Here is a 19,116-nt window from a genome sequence, read left to right as displayed (position 1 = left end):
ATGTGGTCGCCTATCTTCGACTCCGAGTTCTATTGGCCGATAGGGGACAAAGGGAGGCAGGACATAACCGGCGAGGACATGCAGCCTTCTGTTTTCAAGGCATTTCTTCGCTTTATCTACACCGATTTGATGCCTTCCATGGACGATCTTGATGAAGATGAGAAAAAGGAAATGGTTAAGCACTTGTTGCTCCAGATAAGTATGCAATGGAAACGATGAAAATGATATGTGAAGGCATGCTTTGCAAGAGTCTTATGTTGAGAATCTGGCATCCATATTTTAGCTCTAGCTGACCAGCATCATTGCAACAAGCTCAAAGATGCTTGCATTGAATTTATGCTCTCTTCCAGTAGAATTGATCATGTGGTCGCAGGCCAAGGGTATGTAAACCTCAAAAGATCTTATTATGGTGCCATCGTCGATGTATTTGAGAGGGCTGCTAAGTCCGATAAGTTTGGTACGCCAACTTGATATGACCAGTCCTATCCTTCAATTCCGAGAAATCTTTGGAGGCGACTGCATGCCTTATGCTAGGTTGGAGAAACCAATTAAGTTTTGATGATTTAGCATGCACATCTTTGGTTACCTTTTGATACATGAGGTTGATGTATCTTCCAGTTTTCGAGATCTTTTTGAGGATAAAAGATGATTTTCTTAAATGTATATGTCTCGAGTGTTGTTTTTTTTTCCTCACTTTGATTTTTGGCTTATTTTAAGAACCGCAAAACTTTGAGCTCTTTGCTATCACTATTGAAGTAATCTGTCTTACCTGGTTGGAGAACTTACTTTTGAATACTAACTGCTAATGTTGGTCTCTGTCTATAGCTTCAAGTGATTAACATATTCATATAAAACATGCCAAAATTGATATACTCATTATTACTAATAAGTTCCTCATATATATCTAAATATGGATATCAGGTTAGTGCCACTTATTCCACTTTTTATTATTATTATGAGTTCTTTGTACAGTCGTTGTAATGCCACAACGGAGACTATATTGTATTTTGATGACTCCATATAAAAAACATGTTAGGCCTCCTGGCAAATATGATCAAGAAAGAGGCTCGCCTTTGGGTTACAGAAGCACAACATTTGGGTGATTTGATGCTGAGAGATTAGCCCCGTGTATTTTACCTGTACTTTCATGTAAAGACCTCTTCTTAACTAACCGACTTCTGCCTCCGTTAAAAAAAACATGTTAGGGCTTGCGTGAGTACAAAGAGTTTCGGTCTATAGGTAGTAAGAGCACCTCCAGCCGTTGGGGCTCCCAGGGCCGAAATTCGGCACTATTTAGCGTCGGACTGGACGAAAGTTTGGCTCGGGAAGCGCCGAAGTTTCAGCCGTCTCCCCGGTAGACACCCGGGGTTCAGTGTTTTTTAGAGAAAAACGTTCCTGGATGCCAAATTTCCTGTATAATTCAGCGAATTTGACCAGTTTTACCAACATTTGGCTTATTTTTACAAATAAACGTTACAGTTCAACAAAACAAGACAAGTTTTCAAATAAATCAAATGGAAACTGGTTGGTGTTGCCTCGAAGCCATATGTGCTCCACCATCATCCTGCAGCTGTTGATGCATTGTGGAGTCTCGAATCTCCTGTCGCATAGCGATGAACGCAGCCCACGACGCCGACACCTGGTGGTTAGGTTGTGCAAGAGGACCCTCTCTGTCATATGGTGCAGCTTGTTCGCTCAGAGGAACCGGATACTGATACGTCTCCGACGTATCGATAATTTTTTATGTTCCATGCCACATTATTGATGATATCTACATGTTTTATACACATTATATGTCGTATTTATGCATTTTCCGGCACTAACCTATTAACGAGATGCCGAAGAGCCAGCTGCTGTTTTCTGCTGTTTTTGGTTTCAGAAATCCTACAAAGGAAATATTCTCGGAATTGGACGAAATCAACGCCCAGGGTCCTATTTTTGCACGAAGCTTCCAGAAGACCGAGGGGGAAAGGAAGTGGGGCCACGAGGCGCCGCCATAACAGGGCAGCGCGGCCCAGGTCCTGGCCACGCGGCCCTGGTGTGTGGGGCCCTCGTGTGGCCCCCCGCGTTGCCCTTCCGCCTACTTAAAGCCTTCGTCGCGAAACCCCCAGTACCGAGAGCCACGATACGGAAAACCTTACTGAGACACCGCCGCCGCCAATCCCATCTCGGGGGATTCTGGAGATCGCCTCCGGCACCCTGCCGGAGAGGGGAATCATTTCCCGGAGGACTCTTCACCGCCATGGTCGCCTCCGGAGTGATGAGTGAGTAGTTCACCCCTGGACTATGGGTCCATAGCAGTAGCTAGATGGTCGTCTTCTCCTTATGTGCTTCATTGTCTGATCTTGTGAGCTGCCTAACATGATCAAGATCATCTATCTATAATGCTATATGTTGTGTTTGTCGGGATCCGATGGATAGAGAATACTATGTTATGTTGATTATCAATCTATTACCTATGTGTTGTTTATGATCTTGCATGCTCTCCGTTATTAGTAGAGGCTCTGGCCAAATTTTTACTCTTAACTCCAAGAGGGAGTATTTATGCTCGATAGTGGGTTCATGCCTCCATTAAATCTGGGACAGTGACAGAAAGTTCTAAGGTTGTGGATGTGTTGTTGCCACTAGGGATAAAACATTGATGCTATGTCCGAGGATGTAGTTATTGATTACATTACGCACCATACTTAATGCAATTGTCTGTTGTTTGCAACTTAATACTGGAAGGGGTTCGGATGATAACCTGAAAGTGGACTTTTTAGGCATAGATGCATGCTGGATAGCGGTCTATGTACTTTGTCGTAATGCCCAATTAAATCTCACAATACTCATCGTATCATGTATGTGCATTGTCATGCCCTCTCTATTTGTCAATTGCCCGACTGTAATTTGTTCACCCAACATGCTATTTATCTTATGGGAGGGACACCTCTAGTAAACTGTGGACCCCGGTCCATTCTTTTACATTGAATACAATCTACTGCAATACTTGCTTTACTGTTTTCTGTAAACAATCATCATCCACACTATACATCTAATCCTTTGTTACAGCAAGCCGGTGAGATTGACAACCTCACTGTTTCGTTGGGGCAAAGTACTTTGGTTGTGTTGTGCAGGTTCCACGTTGGCGTCGGAATCCCTGGTGTTGCGCCGCACTACATCCCGCCACCAACAACCTTCAACGTGCTTCTTGGCTCCTCCTGGTTCGATAAACCTTGGTTTCTTTCTGAGGGAAAACTTGCTACTGTGCGCATCATACCTTCCTCTTGGGGTTCCCAACGGACGTGTGCTGTACACACCATCAAGCATTTTTTCTGGCGCCGTTGCCGGGGAGATCAAGACACGCTGCAAGGGGAGTCTCCACAATCCAATCTCTTTACTTTGTTTTTGTCTTGCTTTACTTTATTTACTATTTTGTTTGCTGCACTTAAACAAAACACAAAAAATTAGTTGCTAGCTTTACTTTATTTACTGTCTTGCTCTCTATATTAAAAACACAAAAAAATTAGTTACTTGCATTTACTTTATCTAGTTTGCTTTATTTACTACTGTTAAAATGAATACTCCTGAAAACACTAAGTTGTGTGACTTCACAAACACTAATAATAATGATTTCCTATGCACACCTATTGCTCCACCTGCTACTACAGCAGAATTCTTTGAAATTAAACACCTTTCTTGAATCTTGTTATGAGAGAGCAATTTTCTGGTGTTAGTTCTGATGATGCTGCTGCCCATCTTAATAATTTTGTTGAATTATGTGAAATGCAAAAGTATAAGGATGTAGATGGTGACATTATAAAATTGAAATTGTTTCCTTTCTCATTAAGAGGAAGAACTAAAGATTGGTTGCTATCTTTGCCTAAGAATAGTATTGATTCATGGACTAAATGTAAGGATGCTTTTATTGGTAGATATTATCCTCCCGCTAAAATTATATCTTTGAGAAGTAGCATAATGAATTTTAAGCAATTAGATAATGAACATGTTGCTCAAGCATGGGGGAGAATGAAATCTTTGGTAAAGAATTGCCCAACCCATGGACTGACTACTTGGATGATCATCCAAACCTTCTATGCAGGACTAAATTTTTCTTCGCGAAACCTATTGGATTCAGCTGCTGGAGGTACCTTTATGTCCATCACCTTGGGGGTGGCGACAAAGCTTCTTGATAATATGATGATTAATTACTCTGAATGGCACACGGAAAGAGTTCCACAAGGTAAGAAGGTAAATTCTGTCGAAGAAACCTCTTCCTTGAGTGATAAGATTGATGCTATTATGTCTATGCTTGTGAATGATAGGACTAATGTTGATCCTAATAATGTTTCATTAGTTTCATTGGGTTCCCAAGAAGAACATGTTGATGTAAACTTCATTAAAAATAATAATTTCAACAACAATGCTTATCGGAACAATTCTAGTAATAACTATAGGCCATATCCTTATAATAATAGTAATGGTTATGGTAATTCTTATGGGAATTTTTACAACAATAATAGGAGTGTACCCCCTGGTCTTGAAGCCATGCTTAAAGAATTTATTAGTACACAAACTGCTTTTAACAAATCTATTGAGGAAAAGCTCAATAAAATTGATATTCTTGCTTCTAAGGTTGATAGTCTTGCCTCTGATGTTGATCTTTTGAAATCGAAAGTTATGCCTAATAAGGATATTGAAAATAAAATTGTTACTACAGCAAATTCCATCCAAGTTAGAATTAATGAGAATATGAGATTGATGGCCGAATTGCATGCTAGGTGGGAAATAGAAGAAAATGAAAAACTAGCTAAAGAGAATAATGTAGCTAAAGTTTGGACTATTACCACCACTAGCAATGCTAATGCTCCACATGTTGCTGCACCTATTACTAATAATGGTGAAAGAATTGGTGTTGGCAATGTTTCCACTTCTAATGCAAAGCCTGCAAAACTGCCGGAAACTGCTAAAATCTTTAAATCGCACTGTGATAAACTGCTGAAATTTTTTCCAACATTGGGGATGATGATCCCATTGCTGTAGATTATAATGATTTGGATTTTGATGATTGCCACATCTCTGAAGTTATAAAGTTCTTACAAAAACTTGCTAAGAGTCCTAATGCTAGTGCTATAAATTTGGCTTTCACAAAACATATTACAAATGCTCTCATAAAAGCTAGAGAGGAGAAACTAAAACTTGAAACTTCTATTCCTAGGAAGCTAGAGGATGGTTGGGAGCCCATCATTAAGATGAAGGTCAATAACTTTGATTGTAATGCTTTATGTGATCTTGGTGCAAGTATTTCCGTTATGCCTAAGAAAATCTATGATATGCTTGACTTGCCACCATTGAAAAATTGTTATTTGGATGTTAATCTTGCTGATAATGCTAAAAAGAAACCTTTGGGGAGGATTGATAATGTTCGTATTATGGTTAACAATAACCTTGTCCCCGTTGATTTTGTTGTCTTGGATATTGAATGCAATGCATCTTGCCCCATTATATTGGGAAGACCTTTTCTTCGAACTGTTGGAGCTATCATTGATATGAAGGAAGGTAATATTAAATATCAATTTCCTCTCAAGAAAGGTATGGAACACTTCCCTAGAAAGAGAATGAAGTTACCTTTTGATTCTATTATTAGAACAAATTGTGATGTTGATGCTTCGTCTCTTGATAACACTTGATACACACTTTCTGCGCCTAGCTGAAAGGCGTTAAAGAAAAGCGCTTATGGGAGACAACCCATGTTTTTACTACAGTACCTTTATTTTATATTTGAGTCTTGGAAGTTGTTTACTACTGTAGCAACCTCTCCTTATCTTAGTTTTGTGCATTGTTGTGCCAAGTAAAGTCGTTGATAGTAAGGTTCATACTAGATTTGGATTACTGCGCAGAAACAGATTTCTTTGCTGTCACGAATCTGGGTCTAATTATCTGTAGGTAACTCAGAAAATTATGCCAATTTACGTGAGTGATCCTCAGATATGTACGTAACTTTCATTCAATTTGGGCATTTTCATTTGAGCAAGTCTGGTACCACTTTAAAATTCGTCTTTACGAACTGTTCTGTTTTGACAGATTCTGCCTTTTATTCCGCATTGCCTCTTTTGCTATGATGGATGAATTTCTTTGATCCATTAATGTCCAGTAGCTTTGTGCAATGTCCAGAAGTCTTAAGAATGATTATGTCACCTCTGAACATGCAAATTTTTATTGTGCACTAACCCTCTAATGAGTTGTTTTGAGTTTGGTGTGGAGGAAGTTTTCAAGGATCAAGAGAGGGAAATGATGCAATATGACCAAGGAGAGTGAAAGCTCTAAGCTTGGGGATGTCCCGGTGGTTCACCCCTGCATATTTTAAGAAGACTCAAGCGTCTAAGCTTGGGGATGCCCAAGGCATCCCCTTCTTCATCGACAACATTATCAGGTTCCTCCCCTGAAACTATATTTTTATTCAGTCACATCTTATGTGCTTTGCTTGGAGTGTCTGTTTGTTTTTGTTTTTTGCTTTTGTTTGAATAAAATGGATCCTAGCATTCATTGTGTGGGAGAGAGACATGCTCCGTTGTTGCATATGGATAAATATGTCCTTAGGCTTTACTCATAGTATTCATGGCGAAGGTTGAATCTTCTTCGTTAAATTGTTATATGGTTGGAATCGGGAAATGCTACATGTAGTAATTCTAAAATGTCTTGAAATACTTGGCAATTGTTGTGCTCATGTTTAAGCTCTTGCATCATATACTTTGCACCCATTAATGAAGAAATACATAGAGCTTGCTAAAATTTGGTTTGCATATTTGGTCTCTCTAAAGTCTAGATAATTTCTAGTATTGAGTTTTGAACAACAAGGAAGACGGTGTAGAGTCTTATAATGTTTACAATATGTCTTTTATGTGAGTTTTGCTGCACCGGTTCATCCTTGTGTTTGTTTCAAACAACCTTGCTAGCCTAAACCTTGTATCGAGAGGGAATACTTCTCATGCATCCAAAATCCTTGAGCCAACCACTATGCCATTTGTGTCCACCATACCTACCTACTACATGGTATTTCTCCGCCATTTCAAAGTAAATTGCTTGAGTGCTACCTTTAAATTTCCATCATTCGCCTTTGCAATATATAGCTCATGGGACAAAATAGCCTTAAAAACTATTGTGGTATTGAATATGTACTTATGCACTTTATCTCTTATTAAGTTGCTTGTTGAGCGATAACCATGTTCCTGGGGACGCCATCAACTCTTTGTTGAATATCATGTGAGTTGCTATGCATGTTCGTCTTGTCTGAAGTAAGGGCGGTTTTCACAATCAAATGGTTTGAGTATGCATACTGTTAGAGAAGAACATTGGGCCGCTAACTAAAGCCATGAATCATGGTGGAAGTTTCAGTTTGGACATAAAACCTCAATCTCTTATGAGAATATTATCTGTTGTTGAATGCTTAAGCATTAAAAGAGGAGTCCATTATCTGTTGTCTATGTTGTCCCGGTATGGGTGTCTAAGTTGAAGAATGATCAAAAGCGAGAAATCCAATGCGAACTTTCTCCTTAGACCCTTGTACAGGCGGCATAGAGGTACCCCTTTGTGACACTTGGTTGAAACATATGTTATGCAATGATAATCCGTGTTAACCCAAGCTAATTAGGACAAGGTGCGGGCACTATTAGTACACTATGCATGAGGCTTGCAACTTGTAAGATATAATTTACATGATACATATGCTTTATTACTACCGTTGACAAAATTGTTTCATGTTTTCAAAACCAAAGCTCTAGCACAAATATAGCAATCGATGCTTTCCTCTTTGAAGGACCTTTCTTTTAATTTTATGTTGAGTCAGTTCACCTATCTCTCTCCACCTCAAGAAGCAAACACTTGTGTGAACTGTGCATTGATTCCTACATACTTGCATATTGCACTTGTTATATTACTCTATATTGACAATTATCCATGAGATATACATGTTACAAGTTGAAAGCAACCGCTGAAACTTAATCTTCCTTTGTGTTGCTTCAATACCTTTACTTTGATTTATTGCTTTATGAGTTAACTCTTATGCAAGACTTATTGATGCTTGTCTTGAAGTACTATTCATGAAAAGTCTTTGCTTTATGATTCATTTGTTTACTCATGTCATTACCATTGTTTTGATCGCTGCATTCATTACATATGCTTACAATAGTATGATCAAGGTTATGATGGCATGTCACTCCAGAAATTATCTTTGTTATCGTTTACCTGCTCGGGATGAGCAGGAACTAAGCTTGGGGATGCTGATACGTCTCCGACGTATCGATAATTTCTTATGTTCCATGCCACATTATTGATGATATCTACATGTTTTATACACATTATATGTCGTATTTATGCATTTTCCGGCACTAACCTATTAACGAGATGCCGAAGAGCCAGTTGCTGTTTTCTGCTGTTTTTGGTTTCAGAAATCCTACAAAGGAAATATTCTCGGAATTGGACGAAATCAACGCCCAGGGTCCTATTTTTGCACGAAGCTTCCAGAAGACCGAGGGGGAAAGGAAGTGGGGCCACGAGGCGCCGCCATAACAGGGCAGCGCGACCCAGGTCCTGGCCGCGCGGCCCTGGTGTGTGGGGCCCTCGTGTGGCCCCCCGCGTTGCCCTTCCGCCTACTTAAAGCCTTCGTCGCGAAACCCCCAGTACCGAGAGCCACGATACGGAAAACCTTACTGAGACGCCGCCGCCGCCAATCCCATCTCGGGGGATTCTGGAGATCGCCGCCGGCACCCTGCCGGAGAGGGGAATCATCTCCCGGAGGACTCTTCACCGCCATGGTCGCCTCCGGAGTGATGAGTGAGTAGTTCACCCCTGGACTATGGGTCCATAGCAGTAGCTAGATGGTCGTCTTCTCCTTATGTGCTTCATTGTCGGATCTTGTGAGCTGCCTAACATGATCAAGATCATCTATCTATAATGCTATATGTTGTGTTTGTCGGGATCCGATGGATAGAGAATGCTATGTTATGTTGATTATCAATCTATTACCTATGTGTTGTTTATGATCTTGCATGCTCTCCGTTATTAGTAGAGGCTCTGGCCAAGTTTTTACTCTTAACTCCAAGAGGGAGTATTTATGCTCGATAGTGAGTTCATGCCTCCATTAAATGCAGGACGGTGTGAGAAAGTTCTAAGGTTGTGGATGTGCTGTTGCCACTAGGGATAAAACATTGATGCTATGTCCGAGGATGTAGTTATTGATTACATTACGCACCATACTTAATGCAATTGTCTGTTGTTTGCAACTTAATACTGGAAGGGGTTCGGATGATAACCTGAATGTGGACTTTTTAGGCATAGATGCATGCTGGATATCGGTCTATGTACTTTGTCGTAATGCCCAATTAAATCTCACAATACTCATCGTATCATGTATGTGCATTGTCATGCCCTCTCTATTTGTCAATTGCCCGACTGTAATTTGTTCACCCAACATGCTATTTATCTTATGGGAGAGACACCTCTAGTGAACTGTGGACCCCGGTCCATTCTTTTACATCGAATACAATCTACTGCAATACTTGCTTTACTGTTTTCTGCAAACAATCATCATCCACACTATACATCTAATCCTTTGTTACAGCAAGCCGGTGAGATTGACAACCTCACTGTTTCGTTGGGGCAAAGTACTTTGGTTGTGTTGTGCAGGTTCCACGTTGGCGCCGGAATCCCTGGTGTTGCGCCGCACTACATCCCGCCACCAACAACCTTTGACGAGGACATCCCATCTCTTGATACAACCGCTGTACCTACAGCCACACAAATACAAGGACCAATCACTCGAGCTCGTGCCAAACAACTTAACTATCAGGTACTTTCGTTTCTTGGAACTATTCCTCACATACATGAGAATATGATGCTGCCTAAATCAGATATGTTTGTTACTCTTAGGAATGATGGACCAAGCATGGAGGAGGAGGACAAGCATTGGAGCATGATCACGCATGGAGGAGATGGCAGCAAGCATTTGAGGATTGAAGATGACGCCACAAGTGGAGATTTCAGAACTTTGAAGCCACCATAAGAAGAGATGAAGACATGGACGAAATATAGAGTTTTCCACTTCATAAATCCGCCCATAGCATAATATGGTGTTGCGTCACCTTTAGTTTTGGGCCAGGCCCATGTCATTTTCGCAGGAATTAAGTCAGCCACTTTTTAAAGTCCGTATTGAAGGGGGAAAGGCCTTTTAGGGTTTGGTTCGGCCACCATATGTATGGCTGGCCGAAACCCCACCTTTTCCTCCTTTAAATACCCCCATAGCCGTCACGTTTAGACTCGGATTTTGATTAGACTAAAAGTTAGCCATTGCTGCAACTCTCGTGTACTTCTTTTGAGGCCAACGCCCAGAACAAGACCGACTATTCGGAATCCCACCTTTTTCAATAAAGCTTTCATCTATATCCGCAATATTCTGATTGCATTATTAGTTCTTACTTGTTCTCGATTTCAGGTAGGAATTAAGACCCTCGCTGGTCAGGCTGATCGTGCATCCGCAAGATCAGTAACTCCCGGAGATTGTCCTAGCGATTGCATTGGCGCACGAGCTTTGCACGTGTAGTCGGATCGTCAAGCACGACCTCCACCAACAAATCGATCTATCCACGTCTCATCGAAAGATCGGCCACCTTTGCCCTATCAAGTGGTATCAGATTTCAGGTTGCTCAGTGAGATTTTACTGTTTTCCTAGTGTAGATTGCATCTGCCATCATACCCATAAACCACGAAAAAGCCAAAAAAACATACAGTTAGGGTTCAGATCATATCTCCCATAAACCCCCTGCCACGCCTTGCATTGTCTTTTCAGTTTTGCATAGTTGAATTTGTGACTGCATCTTCGTGTCGAGTTGCTGGTCTTAGCGTCTAGTTCCTTTAGAGTTTCGAGTTCTGGTCACATTAGTCACGCCGCCGCCGCCGCTTGCACCATACGCAGATCACCGCCACCACCACCATATATACTTCCGCCACTGCCAGATACACCCACCATATACTTCCGCCACTTCCATATATACCCACCAGATCGTTTCCGCCACAGACATATACATCTGCCATATACCCTGTGTCCTACCGCGACACGGATTTGTGCTGTTTCTCTGCCGCGACAGAGTCAGTGTAGACTAAGGTTTTCCTGTTTTCCTTAATAGCTGTTGCCTTCTAATTTCCACCTGTGCTGTAGAAAAAATTTCCGTGAGATAAGTTTCGGCCGCCAGTAAAGATTTAGAAGGAGAGCAAAAAAAAAAAAAGTCTGGAAACGCTTCCGAAAAAATTTTCTGGCTACATTGGTTTTTCACCTTGGCGATCACTTTTCGCCACTGGCCATTATACCGACATTTTTTGGCACCTGCGCGCTTTCCGGAGCACCTCCGAAATATCGACAAAAAAAATTTCTGAGGCTATACTGTTTTTAGACCTTGGGGATTAGTTTGAGACACTTGCGATCATAGTGATTTTTCGCACCTCTCGTCGCCACGTCATCGCCACCTCATCACTGCTGGTTGCTTGTGTGCCGCGCCGTGACCTCGTTAGTGTTTTAGGCTCGCGTCTCTAGTACGGTCTAGCCTAGGACCAGCACAGTACCGTCGTTGAGCATACTTTCAATATTGCATTGCTGTTTTGACAATTGCTGTGTTGCTACCATATTAGCCTTCCTACAGCTCTACATATTGTCTCCACGTGCACTGTGTCGACACCTGGTAATCGCTTTGGCAATCTTTGGAGACGCTGATCCTTGCTGGTTGTTACATCGCCTTCCTCCTGTTTGGTAAGAACTTGTAAGAGCTTTGTATTTTGCTTGACGAATTGCGCGTGAACCACCATATTCCGTAGTTTGTAGGCATATACATTTGTGCTTTTTGTGTACTAACCATGTCAGGACCTGTTGATCCGGCCGCTGTTGACCCGGCCAAGATGACGCCTGAGCAGTTGCATGCTCACTTCACCCACCTTTCGGGCGGACATGGACGCGACGTTGATGCGCGCATTAGTGATGTTGACGCTAAACTCACTGACGCGCTGGACAAGTTGGATGGCCTCGAGACAGCTTTCAACTCCAAGCTCGACGCCAAGTTCCAGGAGCTCTTGACGCGGTTGCCGCCACCTCGCGACACCGGGCGACGACGCGCGCGCCGCGTTCCTCGTGCGGATGTGCCTACGGGTACCGCTCCTGCTGCTGCAGCCGCACCTGACGCGCCTTCTGATGAAGGATACGAAGACTATGACGGGGATGGGGACGAGCAGGTCGAGGAGAACGTGCTGGACGGTGAGGAAGTCGAACAACCTGCACCTGGTCGCCCACGACAACTGCACCGCAACGCTCGCCCACCTCCACGGCTGGTACGTAATGATGATGATCATGTTGCTAAGCTGAAACTGAATATTCCTCCATTTGAGGGTAGATATAATCCTGATGCATATCTTACATGGGAATTGGAGGTAGAACAACGCTTTGCATGTTTAAAATACCCTGATCACTTGCGTGTTAGTGCTGCTACTTGTGAGTTTAAAGATTTTGCTTCTATTTGGTGGTCTGAATATTGTAGAGCACATCCAGCAAATATTCCTGCTACATGGGTTGGGTTAAAACTTGCTATGCGTACACGTTTTGTTCCTCCATATTATCAACGTGATTTGCTAAAAAAATTGTCTCGCTTAGAACAAGGAAAAAATTCTGTAGAAGATTATTATCAAGAATTGCAAACTGGCATGATTCGTTGTGGTATTGTAGAGGATAATGAGGCTATGCTTGCACGTTTCTTTGGTGGTTTGAATAAAGAGATTCAGCATATTTTAGATTATAAGGAGTACAACACTATTACTCGCTTGTTTCATCTTGCTTGCAAAGCTGAACGTGAAGTGCAGGATCGCCAACCACCATGGAGAAGAGCTAATGTTTCTGCAGGTCGTACATCATCATGGTCTCCACGACAATCAGCGCCACCATCTCGTGGTACTGCACCAGCTCCTACTACCTCCAAGTACACCGCCCCTGCATCACGAGCACCACCTGCTGCTACGCCACCACCATCTACTGGTCCTCCTCGGAGTTCCTCTTCGATGGCCTCCACGGGGAAGACGCGCGACATACAATGTCGCAAATGCTTGGGATTTGGACACATAGAGAGAGAATGCAGAACCAAGCGTGTGATGTTGGTGCGTGAAGATGGAGAATATGATTCTGCAAGTGACTTTGATGAGGACACTTTGGCCCTTATTGCTGCACGTGATGGCGCCAATTCTGATTCTGAGAGAGAGATGGAGGTAATGGAAGCTGACACTGCTGATCAGTACAGGAGCTTAGTTGCACAGCGTGTGTTGAGCGTGCAATTGAGCAAAACTGAGCATGATCAACGCCACACTCTTTTTCAAACAAGAGGCGTTGTAAAAGAGCGAGCCATAAGGATCATCATTGATGGAGGGAGCTGCAATAATCTGGCTAGTGTTGACATGGTGGAGAAGCTTTCTCTCTCTACAAGACAGCGCACACATCCATACTACATTCAATGGTTTGAGAGCTCTCGGAAGGTCAAGGTAACAAGAACTACACGTGTGCATTTTACTATTGGTACATATTCTGATTTTGTTGATTGTGATGTTGTACCTATGCAAGCATGTTCTTTGTTACTTGGTAGACCTTGGCAATTTGATAGAGAATCTGTTCATAATGGTAGAACTAATCAGTATTCTCTTATGCATGATGGAAAGAAAATTGGTCTCAAACCTATGACTCCTGAACAAATACTAAAAGATGATCTTGCTAGAGCTAGTAGAGTAAAAAGCAAGGAGAAAAATAAGAGTGAAAATCAGATTGTTGCTGCAGATTTTGTGCCACATAAGACTAATACTAAATCTGATTCAAACCATGCTACTGAAATTCGTTTGAAGAATCCTTGTTTGCTTGCTAGCAAATCTGATATTGCTGAACTTGATGTGAACACTACTCAATGCTATGCTATTATTTGCAAAGAAGTTCTGTTTTCATTTGAGGATATGCCTCCTTCTTTGCCACCTGCGGTTGCTAACTTTTTGCAGGAATTCATTGATGTGTTCCCACAAGATGTTCCACCTGGACTGCCACCTATTTGTGGGATAGAACACCAGATTGACTTGATTCCAGGAGCTTCACTGCCCAACCGTGCACCATATCGTACCAATCCTGAAGAGACGAAAGAGATTCAGCGACAAATTCAGGTTCTTCAAGATAAAGGTTACATTCGTGAGTCTCTTAGTCCATGTGTTGTGCCTATTATCTTGGTACCTAAGAAGGATGGTTCTTCACGCATGTGTACTGATTGTAGATCTATTAATAATATTACCATTCGATACCGTCATCCTATACCTCGTTTAGATGATATGCTTGATGAATTGAGTGGTTCTATTATGTTCTCTAAAATTGATTTGCGTAGTGGTTACCACCAGATTCGTATGCAATTAGGAGATGAATGGAAAACAGCGTTTAAAACTAAGTTCGGCTTATATGAGTGGTTAGTAATGCCTTTTGGTTTAACTAATGCACCTAGTACTTTCATGAGACTAATGAACGAAGTTTTACGTGCTTTTATTGGACGTTTTGTGGTGGTATACTTTGATGATATTCTGATTTATAGCAAATCTTTGGAGGAACATTTGGATCATTTACGTGCTGTTTTCACTGCTTTACGTGATGCACGTTTGTATGGTAATCTTGAGAAGTGCATCTTTTGCACCAATCGAGTTGCGTTTCTTGTCTATGTTGTTACTGCGCAGGGAATTGAAGTTGATCCAGCCAAGATTGAGGCAATTGAGAGTTGGCCGCAGCCAAAGACGGTCACACAAGTGAGGAGCTTTCTTGGCCTCGCTGGTTTCTATAGGCGCTTTGTGAAAGATTTTGGATCCATTGCTGCGCCGCTGAATGAGCTTACAAAGAAGGATGTGCCCTTTGTTTAGGGCGATGCACAACAAGACGCCTTCATGATTCTGAAAGATAAGTTAACACATGCTCCATTACTCCAAATTCCCGATTTTAATAAGACTTTTGAGCTTGAATGTGATGCTAGTGGAATTGGTTTGGGAGGTGTGTTATTACAAGAGGGTAAACCTGTTGCATATTTTAGTGAAAAATTGAGTGGGCCTAGTCTGAACTATTCTACTTATGATAAAGAATTATATGCGCTGGTTCGGACATTAGAAACTTGGCAACATTATTTATGACCGAAAGAATTTGTTATACATTCTGATCATGAATCTTTGAAGCATATTCGTAGTCAAGCTAAGTTGAATCGTCGCCATGCAAAGTGGGTTGAGTTTATTGAGTCTTTTCCTTATGTTATCAAACACAAAAAGGGTAAAGATAATGTTATTGCTGATGCTTTGTCGTGCCGATATACTATGCTATCTCAACTTGACTTCAAGATTTTTGGATTAGAAACCATAAAGGAACAATACTTGCATGATGCTGATTTTAAAGATGTGTTGCTGAATTGTAAAGATAATAGAACATGAAACAAATTCGTCCTCAATGATGGATTTGTGTTCCGTGCTAACAAGCTATGCATCCCAGATGGTTCCGTTCGTCTTTTGTTGTTGCAGGAGGCGCATGGAGGAGGATTGATGGGACACTTTGGTGTGAAGAAGACGGAGGATGTACTTGTTGCACACTTCTTTTGGCCACGTATGCGTCGAGATGTTGAGAGATTTGTGGCACGCTGCACTACATGTCAAAAAGCTAAGTCTCGACTTAATCCACATGGTTTATATATGCCTCTTCCTGTTCCTAGTGTACCTTGGGAGGATATTTCTATGGATTTCGTTTTGGGTTTGCCTCGTACACAGAAGGGGAGGGATAGTATCTTTGTTGTTGTGGATAGGTTTTCTAAGATGGCACACTTCATTCCATGTCACAAAACTGATGATGCTACACATGTTGCTGATTTGTTCTTTCGTGAAATTGTGCGTTTACATGGTGTGCCAAATACTATTGTTTCTGATCGTGATACTAAGTTTCTTAGCCACTTTTGGAGATGTTTATGGGCTAAGTTGGGGACTAAATTGCTGTTTAGTACTACATGTCATCCCCAAACTGATGGACAAACTGAAGTAGTAAATAGAACTTTGTCTACTATGTGGCGGGCTGTTTTGAAGCAGAACTTAAAATTGTGGGAAGAATGTTTACCTCATGTTGAATTTTCTTACAATCGTTCGCTGCATTCTACCACTAAGATGTGCCCATTTGAGATTGTTTATGGATTTGTACCACGTGCACCTATTGATTTGTTGCCTTTACCATCTTCTGTGCAAAATAATTTGGATGCTACAGACCGCGCTGAATTGATACTAAAATTGCATGAGACTACTAAAGACAACATAGCACGCATGAATGCTAAGTATAAAATTGCTGGGGATAGAGGAAGAAAGCATGTTGTGTTTGATGTTGGTGATCTTGTTTGGTTGCATTTGCGCAAAGATCGTTTTCCTGAATTGCGCAAGTCTAAACTAATGCCACGCGCTGCTGGTCCTTTTAAGGTGTTAGAGAAAATAAATGATAATGCATATAAACTTGAGCTTCCTGCATAATTGGGTACGGTTAGTCCTACATTTAACATTGCAGATTTGAAGCCTTACTTTGGTGAACAAGAGGAGCTTTCGTCGAGGACGACTTCAATTCAAGAAGGGGGGCATGATGAGGACATCCCATCTCTTGATACAACCGCTGTACCTACAGCCACACAAATACAAGGACCAATCACTCGAGCTTGTGCCAAACAACTTAACTATCAGGTACTTTCGTTTCTTGGAACTATTCCTCACATACATGAGAATATGATGCTGCCTAAATCAGATATGTTTGTTACTCTTAGGAATGATGGACCAAGCATGGAGGAGGAGGACAAGCATTGGAGCATGATCACGCATGGAGGAGATGGCAGCAAGCATTTGAGGATTGAAGATGACGCCACAAGTGGAGATTTCAGAACTTTGAAGCCACCATAAGAAGAGATGAAGACATGGACGAAATATAGAGTTTTCCACTTCATAAATTCGCCCATAGCATAATATGGTGCTGCGTCACCTTTAGTTTTGGGCCAGGCCCATGTCATTTTCGCAGGAATTAAGTCAGCCACTTTTTAAAGTCCGTATTGAAGGGGGAAAGGCCTTTTAGGGTTTGGTTCGGCCACCATATGTATGGCTGGCCGAAACCCCACCTTTTCCTCCTTTAAATACCCCCATAGCCGTCACGTTTAGACTCGGATTTTGATTAGACTAAAAGTTAGCCATTGCTGCAACTCTCGTGTACTTCTTTTGAGGCCAACGCCCAGAACAAGACCGACTATTCGGAATCCCACCTTTTTCAATAAAGCTTTCATCTATATCTGCAATATTCTGATTGCATTATTAGTTCTTACTTGTTCTCGATTTCAGGTAGGAATTAAGACCCTCGCTGGTCAGGCTGATCGTGCATCCGCAAGATCAGTAACTCCCGGAGATTGTCCTAGCGATTGCATTGGCGCACGAGCTTTGCACGTGTAGTCGGATCGTCAAGCACGAACTCCACCAACAAATCGATCTATCCACGTCTCATCGAAAGATCGGCCACCTTTGCCCTATCAACCTTCAACGTGCTTCTTGGCTCCTCCTGGTTCGATAAACCTTGGTTTCTTTCTGAGGGAAAACTTGCTACTGTGCGCATCATACCTTCCTCTTGGGGTTCCCAACGGACGTGTGCTGTACACGCCATCAGATACTTCCGCTCATCCTCGATAATCATGTTGTGTAAGCACATACAACAGTTCATCACCTCCCACATCTGATCTTTGGACCAAGTCAAAGCGGGGAACTGGACTACAACAAATCTCTACTGGAGGACACCAAATGCACGCTCGACGTTCTTTCGGCAACCTTCTTATTCCTTGACAAACGCCACCTCCTTCGGGAGGACGGCGCCAGAGATAGTCTTCACAAATTTTGCCCACTTGGATAGATACCATATGCAAGATAGTATCCCTTGTTGTACTGCCGGCCATTGATCACAAAGTTAACCGAGGGAGCATGACCCTCAACAAGATTGGAGAAGATCGGCGAGCACTGCAAGACGTTGATATCGTTGTTGGATCCCGGCATACCAAAAAACGAGTGCCAAATCCAGAGATCATGGGTAGTCACTGCCTCAAGTATCACAGTGCAACCTTTTTTGTGACCCTTGTACATTCCCTGCCAGGAAAACGGACAGTTCTTCCATTTCCAATGCATGCAGTCAATGCTTCCAAGCATCCCTGGAAATCCTCGAGCTTCATTGACATCGATGATCTTAGCAGTGTCTTCGACAGTGGGTGATCTCAAGTAGATGTCCCCGAACACTGCTATCACCACCCTGCAGAACCGGTAGAAACAATCAAGGGCGGTGGACTCCGCCGTCCGAAGATAGTCATCGGTAGAATCACTAGGAGCTCCATATGCCAGCATCCGCATAGCCACCGTGCACTTTTGGAGGGCGGAAAACCCTGCCATGCCTGTGCAGTCCAACTTGCATCTGAAATAGGAGTCGTACTCTCGAAGGGCATACACAATTTTCAGGAAGAGCTTCCGGCTCATCCTGAAATGACGCCTAAAAACAGCCTCACCGTGCAATGGATCGTCGGCGAAGTAGTCAGCGCAGAGCATGCAGTAGCCCTCCATTCGCTGCCTCGGCTTGCACTTCCGGCGACCTGGTGCCGACCCACCACGGCGAAATAGGAGTCGTACTCTCGAAGGGCATACACAATTTTCAGGAAGAGCTTCCGGCTCATCCTGAAATGACGCCTAAAAACAGTCTCACCGTGCAATGGATCGTCGGCGAAGTAGTCAGCGTAGAGCATGCAGTAGCCCTCCATTCGCTGCCTCGGCTTGCACTTCCGACGACCTGGTGCCGACCCACCACGGCGACCAATGGCCGACTCGGCGTACAAGCCGGACATGCAAGCTAGGATCAGCATGTGCTCCTCGTCTTGGGTGGCGGTTGCCATTTCTTCTTCAAAGAGCTCGGCGAACATCTGGTCCTTCTCCTCGTCGGAGTCCATGTCCGGCCAGGCAATTTGACGAACACCTGTCGGGCGTGTCGACGAGGAGTGACGCGAGGGAGCTGCCCGGCGG

At 42.7% G+C, this 19,116-nt stretch overlaps 1 pseudogene; it reads left to right on the top strand.

Annotated features, from left to right (window-relative positions):
- Positions 1–18,589, top strand: LOC139835728 (uncharacterized; annotated as a pseudogene).
- The last annotated feature ends 527 nt before the right edge of the window (positions 18,590–19,116 follow it).

Source organism: Lolium perenne, chromosome 2 (assembly GCF_019359855.2).
Source record: "Lolium perenne isolate Kyuss_39 chromosome 2, Kyuss_2.0, whole genome shotgun sequence".
NCBI classification, from domain to species: domain Eukaryota; kingdom Viridiplantae; phylum Streptophyta; class Magnoliopsida; order Poales; family Poaceae; genus Lolium; species Lolium perenne.
Note: the sequence above shows the minus strand (reverse complement) of the source record. Positions and strands in the feature narration are given on the sequence as shown.